Source organism: Ornithodoros turicata, chromosome 1, assembly GCF_037126465.1.
Source record: "Ornithodoros turicata isolate Travis chromosome 1, ASM3712646v1, whole genome shotgun sequence".
Taxonomy (NCBI): domain Eukaryota; kingdom Metazoa; phylum Arthropoda; class Arachnida; order Ixodida; family Argasidae; genus Ornithodoros; species Ornithodoros turicata.
In genome coordinates this window covers 112,348,244-112,372,077 of record NC_088201.1, presented here as the reverse complement: position 1 = coordinate 112,372,077, position 23,834 = coordinate 112,348,244, and the positions used below count along the sequence as shown (strand labels likewise).

At 46.1% G+C, this 23,834-nt stretch overlaps 1 protein-coding gene across 1 annotated transcript in view; it reads right to left on the bottom strand.

Annotated features, from left to right (window-relative positions):
* Positions 1–23,011, bottom strand: part of LOC135368002 (uncharacterized) — a 68,339-nt gene extending 45,328 nt beyond the window's left edge. Inside the window, exons 1-3 of the mRNA XM_064601089.1 lie at positions 22,944–23,011; positions 22,840–22,878; positions 4,658–4,681 (exon numbers count right to left, since the gene is read on the bottom strand). The gene's annotated coding sequence lies outside the window, so the exon portion shown is untranslated. The remainder of the gene's footprint in view (positions 1–4,657; positions 4,682–22,839; positions 22,879–22,943) is intronic.
* Positions 23,012–23,834: the final 823 nt, after the last annotated feature.

Here is a 23,834-nt window from a genome sequence, read left to right as displayed (position 1 = left end):
GAGACCATCCTTGGGCCACGTCACACAAGAGGAAGATATTTCACCTGTTTCACGGCACACCTATCAGAGTGCACTGCAATCGTCGCGCGCGGGTGCCGGATTGTGGGCAGCGATTTGCGGTCCGCCCGGCATCTGAAACCAACTTTTAGACCCTGGAAAAAACGAAACCACAAGCCATAGCGACCTCGAACCACTTCAGTTGTGTCTTTTTCGACATGTACTACAACTTCCTCATTGACATCTGAGAGCTAAAACCGATAATTAAAAAGTTAGAAAATGAATTACCGTTAATTAATTGACAAGGGGCGATGGAAAAAATATTTTTGGATAGACCACACAACTGCCAAGCACGTACAGTTGGTTCCATTTGTGTAGAGCACTCCGTTTTTTCTTTAGCCCCTGGCCCTTTTTCGGTGGGACACCCTGTATACCCGGCATGGAACGCACTGGATAGCGGCCTTACTCGATAGTTCCGTATACTACTATCGGGTGTGTATTTTTGTTACGGAAGCATGCCTTTGTTCCATATACACTATATCTGACGTGTTACTTGGTTTTAATACTCAACCCTAATTCAACTCTACCGCACGTTATGGTACGCGTTTTATATGATATAAAATGATGACATCGTGCACATAACAAAGCTGCAGGAAAGAGACGAGTATCGCGAGCACGGCCTTGGATGAATCAATTACCACATAGTCAACGAATCAAGCAGAATGTACCAGGTATATTATATTACCAGGCCATTATATATAACACAAAGTAAAATAAGCAAGTTCAGTACGAAAGGTTCATGAATATGGTTAATGCGATGAAGAAAGTACTTTCACGCGCAGTCTTCTTTCTTAATGAGCTGCGATGGAGTGAAAAGGGTATGTTATCAATGCTGTGATAAGGGGAAGGCGGCTGAAAGCACATCACAGAAACGTCATATGGCCGCTGACGTAAACGCACATCTTTACTGTACGTACCGTTATACTGAAAGCAAAGTTGGGGTACAGTACGGTGGGTCTCCGTTAACTGAGAGAAGTTTTTCTTACCAGGATATGCTAGCCCCAAAAGACTTGAACGGCTAAATAATATCACAGGACGTTTTTCAGCTCACTCACGGCGACATCCATCTATGCGAACCTAGCGCGTATTTAGCTGTCACGCAGCAGTCGCTGTCACACAGCATTATTGTCTATAACTGGAGGACGATGTGGCACACATGGCGCAGGAAAATACGATTAGTGATTGGGGACTTTCAAATGTGCGAATTTTAAAAAGCAACGTTCTCGAAGCCGAGATCCTACATGCATAGGCAACTATGCATAGGCAACTAGGGCAACTATGCATAGGCAGCGTGGACAGAATCGACGTAAATATAGTCAAAATAAGGTTACTAAGTATACAAGGTGCCTCAGGACAAGTGCTTCACACTTTCATAAATCCATTTGATATTTTTACTTTAAAATTTGCACCCGATGTACCCATTTCTGGCATTACCTACTTTAGCATTACCCCCAGTTTTAAGGACCGTTCAAAAACTAGCAGTACATTACATATTAAATTCGTCTGCATGTTTAAATTTCAAAGTTGTAAAGGAGAGTCCTGAGGTCTAGTAATGAATAAAAATGAAAACTGCATCGAACTTTTGTGCTATTTGTGATATTTTTACTTTAAAATCTGCACCCGATGTACCCATTTCTGGCATTACCTACTTTAGCATTACCCCCAGTTTTAAGGACCGTTCAAAACTAGCAGTACATTACATATTAAATTCGTCTGCATGTTTAAATTTCAAAGTTGTAAAGGAGAGTCCTGAGGTCTAGTAATGAATAAAAATGAAAACTGCATCGAACTTTTGTGCTGCGGTAAGGAAGGGAGGGGGACACAAAATCAGCTTGCGTCCTGCGCGTCCTTGCCTCTTCCTCGCTCTCTTTCTTTACCTGCTGGCTGTTTATCATTGAGTGGTGCGCACACTTTTTAGTGCCGTAGTGCCGTATGGTGTTTATGGTTAGAACCATACGGTGATTGTGACTCTTTGGTGCGTTTTTTTTATTCGTATCTACGTCGTCTTTCCCATTCTGTCCGCGTCGATGGCGTGTATTCAAATGTCATTGTCATATTTCAATGTCGTGCCAATGTATTCAAATTCAAATTCTGGGATACCCCAGGGATCAAATGTTGGATGGTTACTGTTCAATAGATTTGTAAATTATATTGTATCATATATTAAGCATTCCACGATGCTGCAGTATGCTCAGTATGATGATGACTCTTACTTTGACCATTTACTGTTACAGGAGTATGTGTCCAATGTCATATCTTGTTTCTCTGACAATCATCGTAAAATTAATACCACAGAAAAAAAGGTCGCTTCGTTGCTATCTTCCCAAACTTAGGCATTGGGCATTGGAGAGATATGTTTTGTGAACACTATTCGTGATTTTGGTGTGACTTTTGAATCCGAACTGCATTCCAGCGAACATGTCTTGGAGTTGAGATCCTCAGCACCCAAGGTTCTGGGTCTTTTAATCTATATATGCAAAAATTTTCCCCAGTACCTTAGTTTCACTTTATATATTTTGTTTTCTTCCTATACCCCAGTATGCGTCAGTTGTGTGGATCTCTCTGTGTTGCTGATGTCCATCGCCTTCATGCTCTTCATATTTCATTGTAGGGCAGATTCCAGCCTTTAAGTTGTGTGATTATAGTGGTTTGCTAAAGCATTTCAAGTTGACCTCACTTAAATCATGTACAAACGTGTACACATTGCTCTGTTGATTCTTCTCAAGTCGTCTATGCTTTTGTCCTCCTCGAGCTGGCTTCGCAATCCCCTATCTTTTCGTGTCCATCCAGATTCTGTTCATTTGATCCTATTATACGTTGTGAAATGTTGGTGAACTCGATTTTCCCGTGAAGCCTGGTGATATCTTTCCTCCTTCCTGTAGGTCCTTCAGAACAGCTGTATACAATTGTCTGTCGTAATGCCAATTATTTTTATTTTTCTTTGTTATTGCCTCTTGTCTATTTCTGTTTTTGCAGGTAATTTTGTTCTAAAGAACCATACGATTAATTCCACGAGCCATTCTTCCGTCTCTCATGGGAAATATGTCACTATATATTCCAGGATAAATATATCACCTTACAATATAAGTTCGCTGCAGTTTCTTTTGTTTTCCTGCTTGCGGATTAAAGACCTTACTACTTTTTAATTTCAATAACCTGTCCATTTTTATTAAGAAAATGAAAGGTCATTCAGGGTAGCGGTACCTGTTGCAGAACATTAAGCTGACGGGCGCGATACGCAAAGTGTATGCGCAGTGCACTTTTTGAAGGAAAAATATAATATTGATTTCTGAAAATTTCTGCAGGAGTCTCGTGAAGCATTCTGTGGGTGCTCTCAACCTTTTACCTACAACAATTTCGCGAAGGATGTAGTCCAAGTAAACGTTATGGCTTAGCAGCGTCAGTGTATTAAAAATGTCACGCAGAGGCCAAATTTCAGCTTAAAGAAGTATTAACAGCTGTAATATCTCTTTTGCAAAATGTCAGAAACTGACATATTAGAGAAATTTCGTAGAGCGTTTTGGTATCTCCAATAAGGCTCCCGCTACGGCGTTTACCTCATAACGGCACAGATCTCCTGGAGGAATAGCGTACTGTGCTATCGGAGCCATCAGGTGGGTTACGGGTCTCCGCGAGGACAAGTAGAAGGCGACTAGGGCAACTACGCCAGAAGCAAGATGGCGGAGCGGATTCCCGCATCATTTTTATACTGCTCAAGGTGACTGCGAGTATCCCTGCCGTGGATGCAACGAAATGGATTGCCATAGCAGAACTCCTCAACAGGGTAATATTGAAAGGCTTTGCGGTTCATGATTCGTGATTTACCATGAGGGTGCGCGACGACGTTAGTTAACTGTACGGTCTCCTTCCACTACTAATACTTCAATAGCGTCAGTCTCGCGTATTGTTGTATCGTTTCGGATTATCGTTAAGTGTACCGTACCAGGACATTGCAAACTGATTCTCAAGGTTTACATGTTTGCGAAGTTGCTTCCTGCAACGCATTTATGTACGTCATTTCACCATGACTGGGTGCGCTATTGGTTTGCAGCTGACGAGAGCGGTTCTAAACGCCTGGAACTTGATGCCACGCAGCGGTCTATTAGGGCTGTCAAATGTAGACGTATACCACGAACGCGTCGCTCGACGTCACTGTCTTTTTGAATTCACATCAACCGTTTCATGAGACACATCTTGCGTTGTTCAGTTCAGAACCCACACTTCCATACTTCAATGACCGTGCTTCACTAGTGAGATGAAAAATCCAACTGTCCATTTCAGCCCTAAACGTTCCAACGGAACAACACAGTTTGTTCTGTAAACAAGCGGGAAATTCCTGTCAATGCCCTTTAATTACGTCTGCTATATTCCTTTAGCACAACTGTGAGGCCATCTGTGTCCTCATTTAGATTATATTGATGGACGCTAATGTACGTATGTGGCAAGCTTTGTGGCAGTCGGTGCCAGAAAGGGCCCAAGCCGCACATTGCTTAGCTTAATAATAGTAAGTAGTAGTGCTTAGTAATAGAATAATTTAGTCGGATGGAAGTGCCTTTACTGTCTACAAGGTTTAAGCTACTGGATGCTGATGCGCGCTTACCTTTAGCGGACCTTCTTGAGTAACCTGAAACGAGCAAAATAAGGCAACATGTGATAATATGCTAACATTATGTGTGGTTTTCGACCAACACAGAATAGAGAAGTCCTGGACCTGTGTAGCATGTCAAAGTGCAGCGTGTATGAAGCGACCCGTGGGCAACCTTGATGCGCCGCTACTAGCGCGCGCTGTGGCACAAGCCAGTCGGTTCTATCGGCAAAATCCTTTATTTGTTGATTTATACCATCCTGAGAGGCCAATACATGAGAGAGCGGGGTTTTCCAGAAACAATAAAAATAAAACGCCATCAATACAAAGCGGAAGAACAACGCGTCAAAGATGCAGCAATGGAATACATGTGAAATGAAAAAATGGCTAGGAAGCAAGCGAGCTGGTGAAGATGATGCATGATGTAAAACCCCGAGACTAGGGAACACGAAGGGACAGACACAAACTGACACAAAAGTGTTTAAGACTGCGTGTTTGTGTCTGTGCCTTCGTGTTCCCTAGTCTCGGGGTTTTACATCATACATGTGAAATGTTATGAACGATATCAATGCAGAACGCAAAACTACCAACATTGCAAAATGATGAAAGGGAGCAAGCACGAATGATCGTCAGGGCACTTCGGCGAATGAGGTAAAGTACTGTGCGATAGCAGAGACAAATGGTCGGTATGGGGTACTCATCCCCAGAAATTCTGGACAGCGACGCCTTGCGCCATCTTGTGGCTGCCGCGCGAAACTAGTAAAAAATACAATGGGAAAGTAAGAAAAACTGCTGCATCTGCCATTCTACTTAACATATCCAATTTCCCCCGGGATATAGTATCAGGGAGCCCTTCTGAGCCCATTTGAACAGAAATCACCGTTGGGTACCACCTGGCATCGGTTCCCTAGAGGTTGAGCAGTGTGGACGGCTAATACATGGGAGGTATAGGAAAAGTGCACCAACGATTTTACTTTATGAGTTAATATCCCAGGCTGTGTTGAAAATATCACATTTTTCCCCGGCATATAGGTTCAGGGGTAAATGGGGAATTAAAATTTATTGTTTCCTTTGCGATAATCCTAATTCTGCGGTTCCCTCGGCCAAAAAAGTCTCAAGTGACAGATGTACACGAGAAGATATGTTTAGCTTGACCGCAAAGAGGGAAGGCGCAGCGTGCAAGCCGCCTTCAAGGGTTGCTGATGCCAGCTGCTGAGCTTGCGGTATTGGTCGTGGTTTTGTTTTCCTTTTTTTGTGTGTGTTTTGTTTAATCCTCTGTTGATGGGCGCATGTATTGACAAATGCCGTAGTTAGTCCCAAGAGATGACTTGCGCTAAGCGACATTGGTGACCGTGCCTGCTCCAAGTGAATTAATTAACCGGGAATTGGTTAACTACTTATTTGATGTTACTTTCTGTTCACTAATTATTCACTTTAATCCGGTAAGTGGTACTTATGTGGATAATCAATGAATGAGTTCATAATGAAGTACTTCATTAACCGATCAGGTAATTAGTAATTAGTCACTTCAATTCGGTATGTGATACATACGTGAATAATGAATTAGTTCATAATTACCGAATTAATTAATGGACTAGCCATTTAAATTAGTTAACGTAGTTGTCATTCAATTAAACTAACTGTTCATTAATTGACCTATTAATTAGTTAATTAATCAGTTGAGTACCCGCTGATCTGTCACAATCCTTACAAACTATGTGCTAATTACTAAATGAATAACCACGTTGCCAATAAATTAAAGATGCAACTTAGTATCAGCGCACAAATACCAGTTTCGCGTAAGTCTTGCGTCTTCTTTTGCTCGTGTACAATAGGCCTCCATAAAGGACGTCATATCTTCTTTATCAATTGACCCGCCTGGCAACTTCGTCGCACGCTCACGTGACCAAAAATGCAACCAGCACAAAAGCTTCCTAGTTGTCTCTAGACGAAAAGAGACAGATAAGCGGCGTCGCTATCACCTTTTGTCTTTCCCATTGAGCGGTGCCTTTCGCAGAGCCCGAGCGCTGATAACAGCGACTGAAACAGAATATCTCAATTCATCATACCCCAATTTTTTCTGCAAGCTTAACTTTCAGAAAACAGCTCTTCAGGCTGCGAACACGCACCTTGTCAGTTTTGCGTTGGAATTGATGAAGTGCGCAGCAGAGTGCATTGAATAATATGGCCATATGCACTGAAATAAACGTACGAAACCATTGCGTTTGGTTATGATTAGAGCTCGCTATTAAACGTTCACACGTCGAAACGTTTAAACGTTTTCTTAAGAAACGCGTTTTGTAACACGTTTCCCAGATTAAACGTTTTCTTAAAACACGTTTAAACGCGTTCTGTTAGATATACGTGCAACAGCACGTATACGTATTTAAACGTTTTCCCAGGACACGTTTAAACATTGCAGAAGCAGTAACCCAGTGCAGGGGATGAAAAATTGGGACGGACGACAAGGCACTAACTAGCAACCACAGTTTACTTAGACTACAAGACACACAATGGCACTAAACACAGGCACGGTTCAAACGAACCCATCAGAAACCAGCAAAAGCTTGTTCGGCTGCACTGCTTAATTAACATCGATAAAATTTTTCACCTTAGCGGTTAGTGTTACGGACGTGGAACTGACACTTTTTCCTGCTTTCGTAATCTCATGCGCTTCTAAATACATTAACACTCCAACCTTCTTTGACCTTCTTTGATCGCAGTTTTGTTAAAGTGCCCCCCACAGCCACTGCAGTTAACCCAAATGCCTTCCCAGCGGAAGGTCCAGGCACTTTTGCCGGCTGACGCGCTCCATTAATGAAATCTTATCACACCTTGATGTGTGGCCGATATAGACCCTCCCACATTTCAGTGGTATACATAAGTATTCACATGGTTGATTTGACATCCAGTTCTTACTTCCTTATTTACATTTTTCATAACGCTAGATAAGTTCTAATCTTTCTTAAAAATCTTTCTTTAACCGATGCGAGCCTTTGTGAACATACTGCACCACTCCGAAATTACGATTTCTTTCATTTTCGTCACTTGAACCCTCTTTCCCGAACTTAGTTAACATCCTGCCAACCACATCTTGAACAACAGCCTCCGGTATCCGGCCTGCTCTAATCTCGGCCCAAATCAATTGGCCCAAACACCTGTTCAACACCTTATGCACACACGACTTTTTTAATGCAGCCCCAAGAACATTTTGTGCGAAGATTTTGAAATGGAGGATTCAAAAGGCATTAGCGGTTTCCGGCACCTTTGTTTGAATAATATTTCCGTTAAAAGTAGGGGTCAGAACCAGAGCTGAACCGTAGCTGAAAACCGGGAAAAAAAGTTGTTTCAATGAACCCGAACCGAACCAAAATTATTTTTCCAAGCTATTGCGCAAACCGGAACGGAACCGAACAAATATGTGTACAGAAGTGTGCACTCTTAACAGTAACACGACCTCCGTACAACCGGTGGCCCCATTAGAAAGTGCGCAAGGGTTCCCGACAATGCGAGTTGCAAATATGAAGATCAGGTTTTGACTTACATGTTTACTACTCGCATTCTGGCGAACCCTTGCGCACTTTGTAGTGGGGCCAACGATTGTACGGAGGTCGTGTTGTCGATTGTACGGAGGTCAACGGAGGTCCAAACACATCGTCAGCATAACTTTTTGACGCGGTTGCAGTGTGCCTATACTTCTGTTTTTTTCCCCTGTTTCGCGACTAGCAGCCTCGAGAATTCATACAAGACAATGTGGTACTTACCACGCCCTGACAGTACAGTAATACTAAGATTATATTTACAAATTGTATTTCGGGTGCGTCACGAGGGACGGAGCGGGATTCTATAAAATACAAGGCTTCTTTTGTTGTTCTAGATCAGTGGCGCGTATACTCATTTGCATTACGCCCTAATCAGAAATAACTCCAAGTGATCAATTGGCGCACGCCTCAATTAAGTTTCACACTTAATATCACTAATTAATGAGAATCGGTGGGCGCTGTTAACCACAGAGTTGTAGCGCACTCGTTTCCTACAAACGTCGGCATCAAGCGTCCATACAGCGTCCATTCAGGATCTATCTAACTGCACCAGATTACTTTGATTTAAATCTTTGCATGCTGTTCGTCCCCACAGATTGAGTTCAGCTCCCAGTTCTTGACTAGGGTGGTTAATCGGGGCATCCCGAAATTCCGGCCGTCTTGTGAGGTCCCGAAATGCGGACATTTATTCGCAGAAATCCCTGGATTTCGCGATTTTTAGAGGAATTCTTTCTTCGCCTTTTAACGCAACAAACCAACAGCAATGCGGAACATCACTATTTATTATCAAGCATCCTGATAGAGCCTGCTCTTCCATAAGTTAATGCGAGAACGACAGTACTGCTTGCGACATCCTTGCCCGTAATCTCTGGTTTGTGGTTACACCCTCTGCCCCTAGTATTGCGAAGAATACTAAGCAGTGTTCATGTATAGCTACCCACACTGTCCTGTCTGTTCATTTGTTCATTTCCCTTGGTTTCCTCAGACGCAATGCTGATGCCGGTGAAGTTCCCTCAAAAGTCGGCTCAGGCCGCATAAGCTCCCATTTCCCCGGTTAGTCGTGAATTACCCGCCAGACCGAGGCCAAACACAGAGAAACTACATGACGCACACGACCAAAAACGCCCATTCCGCTACGTCGCAAGATAATAAAAAAAAGGAGAACAACAAGAAGAAAACAGTACACCTTATGAAATTACGCATTGGCCAGCCTGGGGCGCTTGGTTGGTAGTGTGCTAGCCCCCGTGTTCCGAGGACGCGACTTCTATCCCGGCCGAGTGCGCCAGCAATTCGGTGGCAGGGTCCGAATTGCTCAATAACTCAGTCTTCCACAAGGGACTTTAAGCACGGTGTGTGGTGTGTCAGGATCCCGGAGCAAATTTAAACACCTTGTGGTAGGCAAAAATGATCCGCAAACCGACCACTCCACTGTGGCGTCGATCATGATCACAGTTGTCGCCCGACGCAAAGCCGTGAATTACCAGAAATAGGTATTAGGAAACACACGGCACTTACAACCACTGACGTTTACATGTTTGTTCATTGTTCTTGCGGACAGATACAAAGTACCTCCCCCTAACACTTTCCATCGTGTAAAGCCAGAAAAGTAAGAAGGAGTAACGTCTCTGCGAGTAATACCCAAAAACCCTGTCCTTTGAAAGCAACGCAGAAATGTGCTTTCAAGATAAGCGCCAAGTCTGTCCTTCAACGCTGACGTCAGACGGGACGCGCAGTTTTCTGTGATAGTTCCGTCTCACCCTTGCGAATTTTTCCTCCTTTCCTCCCCACCTGCCTGTGTGTAATGTTTGCCTGATTGCGCATGTGATGTTAGGGGAAGCCCTCTCTTTAGGAGCGCCTGTCCAGATTTTCTGGCCATGGTACGGGTTGCAAGGCTATTCCATTCCAATGACCTGGTCGGAAAGAATGAGAGAGCAAGAGAGGTGGTGGGACGGCTCTGTAAGGCGCATTGGTCATGTAATAACGTTGAATGATGAAACGTGAGACACGATGACAACCGGTGAGGTTCACTGGTATTCTTCAACCGGGACGTTCTGCCCGGTTCCTAAGGATAGTATTACTCGAAGCTGGCGAACAAGTCCGGCCCGCGGGCTCGGCCGGGCTTGTTATTGCCTGTGTGCTCCGAGTCGGGCCCATGCCGACAGAATACGCCAACACCGAGGGTCGGGCCTGGTCGACAAAAGACGCCAGCACAGCGGGCCGTGCCGGGCCGTGCCGACAAACATGTTTCCGAGAGTAAGGCTCCACCGGGTCACGCAGCTAATTCCACGCAATAGAGGACTATTATTTCGTGTCATGACCTGCTTGCGTTATTCTTCTGCATAGTATTTGCAAAAACAAGCAAGGGACACTGCATTGTGCGTATGATTCGACGTACACACAGCTCGCCACTCGCGAGCGAGCACTGACAAAAACTTCATAGCGTAACGGTAACGCGCTTGCCCGCGTGCGTCCGGGATTTAATTTGGTGTCGTGCTGTTGTGATGTCAAACCGACAGTTCTTGTATGTTTGCGGCCGTGTCGTCTCTTCTTATAAATTTCCTTATACATTTTTGTGATAAGCGCTAGAAACGCTTATGCCACTCCTGGAAATACTAGGCTGGGATCCATGCGCTCAGTCACCGGGCCGGCCCTGCCGGGCTCTGTCCGATGAGTCACCGGGCCGGGCCGGGCTCTATTCACTGGGCCATCGGGCTGCGCCGGGCCGGGCCGCATAAAAACTTGAAGGTCCGGGCTGGGTCCTTGCGCCTGGGCTGGCTCGAGCACGGAAAAGTCGGCCCGTGCAGGGCTCTAGTACAAAGATCCCTGCTGAAGCTCGCTTTGCGCTATCTCGAAGTACGGAAAAGCTATCCCCGTGAACGTACAGGGGATGAACTGCGCGCGGCGTCCCACCGTTCACCACCACGAAAGAACTACGCACGTCCAAGTTTGAGCCAAATTTCTGCGCCATTTTAGAGCCAGCTGCGGACGTCCTTGTTGAATACCGCTTCGCGCCATTTTAGAAACACGCAAAATCCACCAAAACATCCCCCAGCGAAACTACAGGGGATGGAGAGCAGCAGCCGCTCAGTAGATGGCGCCCTCGCGAGCCACGTGACGTTTGCTGCGTTGGAAATATTGGTTGAGAAGAAAACTATACGTATTTGACGTTTCCTGTCCTGTTGTTTTGTTAGAATCTTAAATCACAGTCAGGTTCGAGCAATTCTGGTTTAACAAAGCGTTGGCAAGTGGCAGCCGGTTCTACTGGTCCGGCGAACATATTCGAGCCTGTCACGGCCGCAATCAAGACAATCGAGATCTGTTGCTGGCGTGCCGCGGCCCACACACCTTTGTATCTTGCAAACTGTCTCACGTGCGCGTCCTTTTTCAGAGTACATATTCATTTTCATTACTTGCACGTTGGTGCTATTAGTTGTGCATAAGAAACAGGCACAACAAGATGTTAACGACATCGGGCCTCAGTAGTTACAACTGACTCGGAACAGTGTGCTTCGTAACCTGCATCTCTGAGCCGTGGCTGTAGCTGAGGCTTGAGCGCAATTTTTGGTGTTGACACACCATGGAGTTTACTGAAACGATTGAAATATCGGCTGTTGTATAACAAAATGTGCAAAATATGTCCCGCACATTATGAACGTTGGTTTCGGCTTGCCTAAACGCAGGTGCTTCTTATCGTCAGGGAAGGTGAAGATCTTGTGAAACTTTCAATGCATTAAGAAATTATTGTCATAAGTTGTATTCGAGCCGGCGCTCAACACTTCAACATTTCGCCGCCGCACTTTACGAAGTACAAATAGCACAAAATCAGCATTTCACTGATGCTGATTTTCCATTCGAAATGATTCATGGCATTCGAAATCATTCATGGCATAATGTCAGTTTTTCACTCTCACTAGATCGGCATGTTTTCAGGGCTTTTTTTTTTTTGCAGTATAAATCTGGTTGCAGAAACGGCTATGAGCCGCAGACCAATATTTAAGTAGATCAGGTTTTCTATACACTGTATTTTAGATCGAACGGGCGCAAGAATTACCCTTTGTACTGCTTTATTTTAGGACAAATGTTATGAAAACATTATGTTTTCAATTTTACGTTTTAACGCACGATGAAAAATGAAAGGAGATGGCCGGCTTGATGTTCCCGAGTCTCCGGTTTTACATTATGCATGAAACACCACGTCACGTAAACTGTAAAAAGTAGCAATAGAAAGTCTCAGTGAAAAGTAGTCAATTGTAGCCAAACATAGCACAACAGTTTGAAAATGCAAGTGCAACACAGAATTAAAAGAAAGCAACTTCCTTTTGTATTGTTTGCTTTATTTACTGAGGCAGCTATCCAGGATGTGGAAAAAGAGCATCCGCAGCCTAGTAAGGATTTTGCAAAGCAGTCGCGCATTCCCGGTTTATAAAATAAATGTTCCAGTAGAACTAGATGCAACAGATATGTTCACGAGCTAAGTACGATTTCATGGGCTGCACTGCGGGAGATGAAGGCCAAGTGAACTCAATATTGTTGATAGTCATAGTTGGTTAACACTATGTGTGCCAGCATATTTTCGTTGAAAGGCTCCACTTTTCTCCCTCGTCCATCCAATTCTGATGTGATTGATGTAGAAGCAGTCATCGACCAGCCAAATGTATTGTATATTTGCACGACTCACACCCGAAGCAGTAATTCTACCGAAAGGAAGTTGGTTCCTTTTCTTTAAATGTCATTTCTCTCTTAATACTGGAGTATAGAAGATATTTAAGAGACCGTATCAGACAGAGCGGCGGTAGTCGCTTCATAAAGCAGAAAGGGAAAAAGCTGTGCGGAAGCGAAAAACAGTTCCGCCGTGTGCTTTCCCTTGTATTTCGTTGTGCTCGGGTGTATGCATGCGTAACATTGCTTGATTAATGTCTCTCCCAGCACCATGTATAGAAAGTGCTCGACAACTTGTTCTCATTACATAACCTTTGCACCTTGGCATAAATAGGATGAAAGTGGAGTTATCATGCCCTGCGCAGTTTGACCCCTGCACGGTCCACATGCTACCACGGACCGTAATTTTGACCATCGGAATATTCGCTGAATATTCGCTGCTTATGACCAGAATGTCACGCGTTTTCGGAAGCAGTATTATTAATTTTCTGGTTGGTGTAGAGTTGCTGAACAAGAAGAAAAGCTTGGAGTAACATGCCAAAAACACGGCACTGGGCAGTGTACCGCATGCTTAACAGTGCGATCACCAGTGGTAGCTGGGATTAATTTTGGAGAGTTGACAGATTTGACATTCGGTACAAAGCTATAATTATTCAAGGCAGTCTTAACGTAGAACATGAAGAGCCTAGAGAGACCGGGAAGAAGTGTAGGTTTAGTGAACCTGTGTATGGTGGACAAACGAAACGTGCTGCACACAACAAATCCACTTCATCCTATAGCATGTGGTCGCCTGCCCTCCAAGCTTTTTAGCCCCGGCAGCTAGGTAATACAGGTGACAAAAAAGCAGTTATGGGCAACAACTGTCGAAGATGCATCCTCGTTGCGCTAAGCAAATTCTCGCATGACGCGACTATTTGATTGTTCGTTTGTTTAGGGGCTTCAGGAGAGGACGGCCAAAAGCAGCATGCCTGCTATCGTTGCCATACATGTTGGCTGTGGCTGCGTACCTTATATCTGCCACCTCTTTCGACACTATCGGGTCAGCTATATTAAGACAATAAAGCAAATGAATACAAAAGGAAATCGCTTTCTTTTAATCCTGCGTTCGACTTGTTTTCGCACGTTGTCCATTTTCCCAATTTTAGAATTCACTGCTTTACCGCTGTTGTGTTTCGAGTAGGAGATAAGATTAGTCTCGGGGCGGCGAACTGTCTGGTGTTGATAAGCGATAACCGCTGGAGGGGTGATTTCTTCACTTTCACATGGTTTGCTAAAAAATTAAGGCAGAACACGGTGCTCTCTAGGTTGGTTGAGAGTCAGACGGAGCGGGGCGTAACGCCGCGCTTTGCGAGCCGTCGCTGGTGAGTTCATAGTTCGACGACACTCTGTGAAGCACTGCACGGCGGCGACGCACGACTACGTCAGCCGCCGTCGGGAGGGTAGAGCAATGTTCTATGTCTGACGGTGGCCACCGAGCTGGGCACGGCGTAGGCTCCGGTGTACTCGCATTTCCCGACATGGCATCGCCCACTGACCTTTTGATCGAAACTGGAAAGGATCATCCGTGCCTATATAATAGATGACAGGTGGGCTATAGAGACAACCAAAAGAAGCAGAACAGCTGGTTTGACGTGCAACTTTCTTATTCAATTCCGTGTTCATGTTTGGGGTTACGAACCGTATTACAGCAGTATAAACATGACAGTGCCGATGACTGGAACACTAATTCCCTTTAGTCTAATTCCAGCACCCGGGTACAGATATGACTGCTTTCCCGCTACAAAATGTGAAAATCTCCGGTGCTGTTGCGCTGCGCTGATCGCGTCAGACCATGACCCCGGTAGGATGAGGAAGCGCGGCGCAGCGAACGCTGGCTATAGGCGCGCAATGCGGAAGGAGATGCGCGAAGACTACGTCGGACCCTAAATCAGCCTTAAGAAAGCCTTCACGAAAAACTGAAGGCTGGTTTAGAATCCGACGTATAGTCTTCGCCCGTCGCCGCCTGCGTAAGGCGCCAACAGCTAGCGTTCGCTACGACACGTTTCCTCACTATACCGGGATCATAGTATGAGGCGATTTGGCGCACCGCAACGAAAGCACTGTCAGGGATTTTGTCATTTCTTAGAGGGAAAGCAATCATATCTGGCGGCTGTACCCGCCTGCTGAAATTCCACTAAAGACAATCCGTGTTCTGATCGTTGTCAACGTTATGTTCATACTACTGTAGCACGGTTGTTAGCCTCAAACATGGACACTAAATTGTTGGAGGTCACACGTCTTCCCAGCTGTTCTCCTTTCGTTTCGTGTCTATAGTTTCGTCGTCGCGTATTATACAGGCACGGATTTTCCTAAGAACACCCGACAAGCCCTATGCAAGACATGTAAAGAAGCCAGAATTGAAGATCCATTTTCTTTGGAACGGCTGCAGGAAAACCTATCGTGTTTGAGTTCTTTCATACATTATTCCTTGTAGAACTTACTGTACCAGAAGTATTATTTTCATCGCTGTGCACATTCCACATTTGAGCTACAAGTGGATGGACTCGCATTGTGGACGCGTACACGAACACATGAACGTCACCGTTTACTGATATGATTGCGGTACAGCGGCTAGCAAGAACTCTATTCTACAAATATGAAAAAATGACAAATCAAGTGAGCAGTTTTGAAGATAATGGGTCATATGATACGGTAAACAGCACTCCTAGAAAATAGCAGTTTCAAGATCAAAACAACTATATCAACGAAAAACTGTTGGTTGGGCGACAACAACGACAGTTTTTTGTCCAGGTGCACGGGCGCACACTCACGCGCACCCTCGTACTTTTGTTCTTCATTAAACCTGTAACACTTCCAGCAGGTAGTTGCTTCTGTCTTTACTGCCACTCTACAGGTTATGGGCCCAGAAGCTACTGGAAGCTGTACGAATAGGGTGTGAGTTTCATTTCGTTCTTCGCTTGGAAGAGAATGACAGACGCTGCCAAGTTTACGCTAGCTAAGTTGACTGATGGAAACTACCAAGCCTGGAAGTGTTCAAAATGAAGGTGTTGTTGGTTCGCGAAGAGACTTGGGCCTTCGTAGATGATGCTCCACCGGAGACCCCGACGACCGCTTGGACAGTAGGCGACCGCAAGGCCCAAAGCACCATCTGCCTTAGTATTGACGACAGTTTTTTGTCCAGGTGCACGGGCGCACACTCACGCGCACCCTCGTACTTTTGTTCTTCATTAAACCTGTAACACTTCCAGCAGGTAGTTGCTTCTGTCTTTACTGCCACTCTACAGGTTATGGGCCCAGCACGCTTCCTACCTCTTGAGGAAGTTATACCAGTCGAGACTTGGAACAGAAGACGAGATGCAAACGTTCATCAGACGCACTTTGGAGCTTGTAGAGCGCCTAAGAGGTATTGGTCAGGAGATCACCGATTTTCAAGTGGCTGCTCTTCTCCTCAGTGGCCTACCAGAGACGTACGAGACACTCGTCACAGCTCTCGACGCTCGACCAGATGATGATCTCACGCTAGAATATGTGAAGGGCAAACTCGTGCACGAGTATAAAAGAAAGCAAGAGTCGTCCTCATCTGCAACATGCAATTCTCAAACCGCACTGCGGACCGAAGCATCTAGCAAAGGAAAAGCTACCGAAGAAACTAGGGAGTGCTACTTCTGCAAGAAGGCTGGTCATTTGAGGAAAGACTGCCCCGCGCACAGATGATTAAGGCAGAGGTCTTCTAAACACCACCCTAGGCAAAGGGCGAGGGTGGCTGCATCTCGTGACTCGTCCGCTTATGACATTGCCTTTCTACTTGGCGAGGGTACGTCCAAGAGTGGTTGGTATATCGACTCTGGCGCGACGAGCCACATGTGCAATGACCGGACCTTCTTCACAGCTGGTTTTACACAGAAGCATGAGGTCGTTACCGTAGCTAATGGTCAGCGTGTCTCTTCCGAAGGAGTGGGCGACGGGGTCCTGAACTGCAAATACAACGGAGTCTTCAACACAGTTCGAGTCACAGGTGCTCTCTACGTCCCGTCATTGGAGTGTAATCTTCTCTCGGTTAACAAGGTGACAGCATCGGGGTGCGACATCTTGTTCTATGACGATCGCTGCATCGTGACTAAAGGCAAGAATGCCGTCGCTACTGGCACCATTCAGAACGGGCTCTATCGACTTGTAACAGGGACTTCTGAGCGAGCACATATCACTCAGGTTACTAGTCACCGGGAGTGTGTCCATGTATGGCATCATCGCTTAGGGCATCGAGACCCAGAAGCTGTGAAAAAGTTAGAGACACAACGTTTGGCACATGGGATTCGCATAAGTGAGTGCGAGCATCAGCTGAAGTGCACGAGTTGCTTGAAAGGGAAGATGAAGATGTCATCGTTTCCCAAAGTCGCTGCATCGCGATCTGCACAGGTGCTTGATCTAATTCACACGGATGTGTGTGGACCTATGCGAACTTTGACCCCCAGCAGAAACCGGTGGTTCCTGACATTCATTGATGATTACTCCAGATACACAGTTTTGTACCTGTTGCGGTCCAAAGACGAAGTCCCTTCCAAGCTTGCCGACTATTTAGCACAAGTCGCGAATAAGTTCGGCCGTTATCCGAAGATACTTCGTGCTGACAATGGCACAGAATATACTGGCGGCAAGACGATGCAGCTTCTCCGCCAGCACGGTATTCAACTCCAGACGTCCGTCCCTTACAGCCCACAACAGAACGGCGGCGCTGAGAGGAAGAATAGGACCCTCTGTGACAGCGCGCGTAGCATGCTGTTTGGGGCGAACTTACCCAAGACCTACTGGGGAGAAGCTATCCTGACAGCCTGCTACATCCAGAATCGATTGCCGAGCAGGTCTGTGGACAGGACTCCCTATGAATTGTGGCACAGTCAGAGACCGAACCTGGAACATATCAGAATGTTAGGTAGCAGAGCGTTCATGCATGTCCCTAAAGAGCAACGTCACAAGTGGGACCCGCGTGCGATTGAAGGCACCTTGGTGGGGTTCAGTGAAACTCAAAAAGGATACAGGATTCTTCTGAAAGGGTCCCACATGGTCAAAGTGACACGCAGTGTAGTTTTCGACGAGACGCCAGTCATGGAGGCTTTTTGCAGACAAGCTGCTCATGCGTCTTCTCGTGGGCACGACACTGCACGAGACCAATGCCGAGAGCCTTCCTGTCACATTGAGCAGTGTCCAGGCCCTTCCACTGAATTGGAGGTCGATGTGTGGACGCCACCTCCGCTGCAGTCTTCACCAGTCCAACAAGAGGAGGATCAAATAACTGCACCTCGCCGTTCGGAGAGAACCAACAAAGGTGTACCCCCAGATCGTCTAGCATATACGTCTTCGGTTCAATCAGTGACTGATCCTGCGAGCTGGAAACACATGCGAAAATTACCTCCTTCGGAAAGAAGCCAATGGTTGGCGGCAGCCCAGGAAGAATTTCAGTCCCTGCAGCAGCTTCATACCTGGGACCTTGTCGAGCTGCCACACGGCAAACGGCCCTTTGGCTGTAAGTGGATATTCAAAACCAAGCGGGACAACGACGGCAACGTAGAACGTTATAAAGCAAGGCTGGTTGCTCAGGGGTACTCGCAGATATTCGGCGAAGATTATGACGCTACCTTCGCGCCCGTGGCCAAGCTGACCACGTTGCGAGTACTTCTTACTCTGGCAGCGACACGGCGATTACACGTCCGTCACTACGACGTGAAAACAGCCTTTCTCCACGGCGATGTCGCAGAAGACATCTATATGAAGCAACCGGAAGGGTTTGTTGCAGAGGGACAGGAACACCTCGTGTGTAAGTTGCAAAAATCCCTTTACGGTCTCAAGCAGGCAGCCAGGGCTTGGAATATAAAGGCAAACAGTGTCCTCCTTGAACGCGGCTTTCGACGTAGCCAAGCGGATCCGTGTTTATATTCCAAGTTAGTAGGCACCACGCGTTTGTACGTGTTACTCTATGTGGACGATATGCTGATTTGTCATGAAAACGCCGATGCTGTTACTGACGTCGGAAGGGAACTCAGCCAGTCATTTGAGACAAAGGACCTAGGGCCAGTCAGGCGATATCTCGGTATTGAAATCGAGAGGACTCAAGATGGGAATTTTCTGCTTCACCAGACCAAAAAGATCGACGCCCTTATCGACAAGTACGGCCTGTCAAGCGCGAAGGGTAGTCCCACACCGATGGACTCAAACTATTTGAAGCTCACGGGAGAGCACGATCTTCTACCGAGCAACGAACTCTATCGTCAAGCAGTTGGAGAGTTGCTCTACTTGAGTACTACTGCACGACCGGACATCTCCTGCGCCATAGGAATACTTTGCCGTCGTGTCAGCAATCCACGTCAGCGCGACTGGAGCGCTGTGAAAACACTGCTCCGATATCTAAAGCACACTAGAGCGCTAAAGCTGAGGCTTTCGCCAGACCCGCATCTCGAACTGCTCTGCTATGTCGATGCGGACTGTGCAGGAAACCTGGTGGATCGCAAGTCAACGAGCGGTTACTTCATTGTGCTCGGCGGAAGCCCTATTTCCTGGTCCAGTCGGAAACAGTTGACAGTTGCATTGTCGTCAACTGAAGCAGAATACGTTTCGGCCGCACATGCATCTCAGGAGGTACTCTGGTTGCGACACCTTCTGTCAGACTTTGGACACAGCGTCGACAAACCTACTTGCATGTTTGAGGACAACCAGGGGTGCATCAAGTTGTCCCTTGGTGAGGCGATCCGAGCAAGAACAAAGCACATCGATGTTCGCCACCATCATTTACGTGACTTGGTCACTCGCAAGGTTGTCAGCCTCCAATATTGCCAGAGTAGCAACATGGTAGCAGACGGCCTAACCAAGCCACTTCCTCGTCTTCGACACGAAGCCCTCAGAACTCAGATGGGGTTGATTTAAGAGTAGTTGTCGAGGGGGGAGGGGGGTGTTGGTTGGGCAACAACAACGACAGTTTTTTGTCCAGGTGCACGGGCGCACACTCACGCGCACCCTCGTACTTTTGTTCTTCATTAAACCTGTAACACTTCCAGCACGTAGTTGCTTCTGTCTTTACTGCCACTCTACAAAAACAGCGTTCGATCTAAAGCTCTCCTGCACCATAGTCATTGTCTATATCACTTGCACCCATTGTAATAAACCTACGTGCGTTCCATGGTTCTTTCTTCACAGTTCTTGCATGTTTCTCTGCGTGTCGCAGTCATTGGGGGTCTAACTGATGTAGTGCCATCTGTCCAGCCAAAGCTAGCTGGCATACCAAATATTCCGGTGTTTCCTTCGTTGAAGGTTATCACGGCATCATAGACTGCTATCTTCGATGTGTTCTCTCTGAATATGTTCTTCCCGGAGCCATTTATGAACGATCTACATGGCTCACATCAGATGAGCAGACTTCGAAACCACTCTAGCTTCTTCCACCTGCTCTGAAAATAATGGTAAAACTGTGCTCCCACATTCTTCACAACAGGTCTATACACCCGCTCCATCACTTCACTATCCATCCAGACATTTTTCGGAACGTACACTCGGCGTGGCGGGTTGGTGGATCCAATGACTACTTCTAACCTGCTAAACACACGTATTGTGTTGTTCCATCCTTCATACTTTGCTCGATGTGTTGGTTACATTGGAACTTCCTTTTGTTGAGCAGCGACTTTGGTTTGTTCGTTGCTTGTATCGTTCTCCCGCAACAAAAGATGATTCACTCGGAGAACAAAGTTGATATTCAATAGGACGTGCTAGGGAATGCAGAACAACTTATGTGCCACGACAAAATTTGTTTCATTCGTTCCACCACAAGAAATAGCGACACAAACCACGAAAGGTCCGTGGCACGAGACACGGTGGCATACAGCTCGTTCCAGTTTTAGTAGAAAATGTTTCTCGGATTTGGATGAAACTTTGGAGGATCATAGCAAATACTTCAAACCATAACATGGTACTGAAATCAGTAAATGAAATCTTTTCGCGAATTTCGGTGCCGGATCAAAGGCAAAATGGGCGACGCCATGTTGGGAAATGCGAGTCCACCGAATCCGTCGCAGTGTACAGCTCGCTGACCGCCGCCAGACGTACATCATTACTGTACTCCTCGGACTGCGGCTGGCGTATCGCGTGTAGCGGTCGCGAACCCTTCGCGGAGTATCGTGGAACTATGAACTCACCAGCAGCGGCTCGCGATGCGTGACCGTGCGCTGCATATCGTTACACCCCGCTCCGTTAGACTCTAATCCAGCCTTAACAGTACCGTAGTGCGGAAAGGCAGAACAAGCTTCCAAAGCGTACAGAAGTAGGAATGGAGAGTAATACGTCACTTGACAGCTGATCACAATGCGTACCTTCCATTTCCAATTCAAATATAGAGAAATGGAGCGCGATTTCACAGAGCAGCGAAATCACGAGCGTGCTCCAGAAATAGCGAGTTTTAGTAAATCGGAAGCTATTTGTGATAATGATTCAGAAAACATGATATGATAAGCCAATTGCCCTGTTTCACTCAATCGGGTCGCATTACGTTGCTATTCTTGCGGAGCGTTAACTAGCGGATCCAGAGCACCGGGAGCGCTCCCCTTTTTACTAAACTGCGTCAATCGTTTTCAAGAGCGTTGCGGTCTCGAACTCTCACGCTCCACCTTGCAGGTCGGACCGCGTAAGTTCAGCTCTGTTCCGCTGCGCACAGATGGAGGGCGAGGCCTGAAAAACAATAAGCGGCCTTGAGACCTCGTTCGTGACTCTGAAAACCCGTTTAATAGACGCACCAGAGTACGAGGGATAGAGTGCACAGAGCGCATTGCGCAGAGCTGCTACTTAACACCTGGTTTTCAAAACTTAATTTATCGCGTCGTTTTCGTAGACTTCTTCCGTGTGATAAATCTCGCTAATAACTTTGTTGAAGCGAGAGATTTCGTAGGGATGATGCACTGCCGTCCCGTACCGCTATAGTGATGCCACACCATGACTGCACTGCTTGAATTAACGATATATGGGGAAGGAGGGTGAGTGTGATCGCATTTACGGGGTCATCTCGATGACATATGTGTGTGGTGCTATCAGACAACAGAGTTTTAGGAAACTGTTGGAAGCGTCGCTGCGTCAAACCGTATCAACCGAAATCAATCAGTGGAAAAGATTACGAGTCACACGCGACTGCGATTGGCTCCGGTAGGCCCGAAGACCTGACCGACGGTTTGCTAAAACTGCCTAATTGCAAACGTGCTGCGAATGCACATGAAGTAGCATTGAACTCACACCGTCGGCAATAGTGGCCGTACGTATCGTGACACTTCGGGCTCCACCGTTATTTTGCATAGGACTGTGTCGCGTACCCCTCATCTACTCTTACCTCCTTCGTAATGTTCCAGTGATGCATAGAATGCCTGTACATACACACATCGGACGAAGCCGAGTACGTGTCCTCAATCAAACCATAGTTAGGCCTTCGTTAAAATAGAACCTGCGCTGCTGCCCATCTAACCGAGAGGTTATACTCAATACAGAGTTTTAGCAGACCGTTGATAACGTGACTTCCCAAGCAGCACAATGTACTGAAAGTCGAGTGCAATAGGGGTCGACGGGTAGGTGGAAGGCCTTGAACAGACTTGTGAAACTAAAGAACATTGATAAAACACGTACCGGCCACCCCTATTGCACTCGACTTTCAGTACATTGTGCTGCTTGGGTTGCGTCGAACCGTATCAACCGGAACCAATCAGTGGATAAGATTTTGAGTCATGCACAACTGCGATTGGTTCCGATAGGCACGATAACCTTATCAACGGTATACTAAAATTAACTAATGCTGAGACGCTATCGCGGTTCTCACACTTGTGACGGTAGGTGAAAACTGAATGAGAGAACCGCCAGTTACGTTAATAGCTATACTGAAGCGTACCCGCTACCTGATTTTTGAACTGCACCAGCGGCTATCAGGGAAATGCACAGCGCAAAATAAACCATGATATCGGCATTGTAGCCAGCACTCACGGTCTTTGTGTGACTGTCTCGTAGAATGTCTAGACGAGTCTGGAAAGACAACGATTTCGGTTGTAGCCATTGAATAAAGAAATTGCATCGAGCATAAACAATACCTTTCTTGGGTCTGAGGCGTTCACATGATTGACGTTCCATGACTGTTCTCCTGAAACGTGCAAGTCGCTGTCCAAAGTTGTCTGAATGAAAATAATTTGTTCACGCGCAAAGAACGCGCAGCTAAGCGTGCAATACGTTGATGCTATGGCACTTCTTCGTCTTCCCGCCGACAACAATATTATCTAGCAAGGCCAGGGATTTTGGTTCCTAAATTTACGCAGCAATGAATTGTGCACAAACAAGAATACACTGGATGAAAACATTTCAAATATGAATGTCGTCCTTCACCACCTGCCGGGAAGCCGCTGTGGAAAAATCAACAACAACTTTAGTTTGCGATGATAAAGGGGAGTTTGAAAAAAAACAAAAAAAAAACACAAGAAACAATATACAACCTCTAGCAGTTTCCTCATCAAGGCACGTCAAAACGCATGGGACAATGTTTTCCATGGTTTCCCCAAGTGGGGAGGAGCAGTATTTGAAAGTCATGACGAAAGGCGAAAAGGTGCGTACTGGAATTCGCTCAGAAACCAAATGAGTGAACTTAATGCTCTATTAACCGTTGCGATTAAACACACCAGTCGTAATGCATTATAATAAAGTTGTTGTTGTTGGTCCTACTGAAAATGTCCAATTCGTTAGCAGCTGTACGGTGACCGGAATGCTCATAAAGCGTGTACATGTAATACGGATATTTACAGTTCATGTTTAAATAATCAGAGATCAAGACCCCTCGATTTCATAATGCTACATATCTGATACACACCGTTTGCACCATTGTACAGGGTGTCTTTTTTTACGCGATACAGATTTTTCATAAAGCACACTATAAGGGCTATAGACATGAGTCCGTATTCACCAGCCGACTTGAACCATTGGTTTAGTGACGT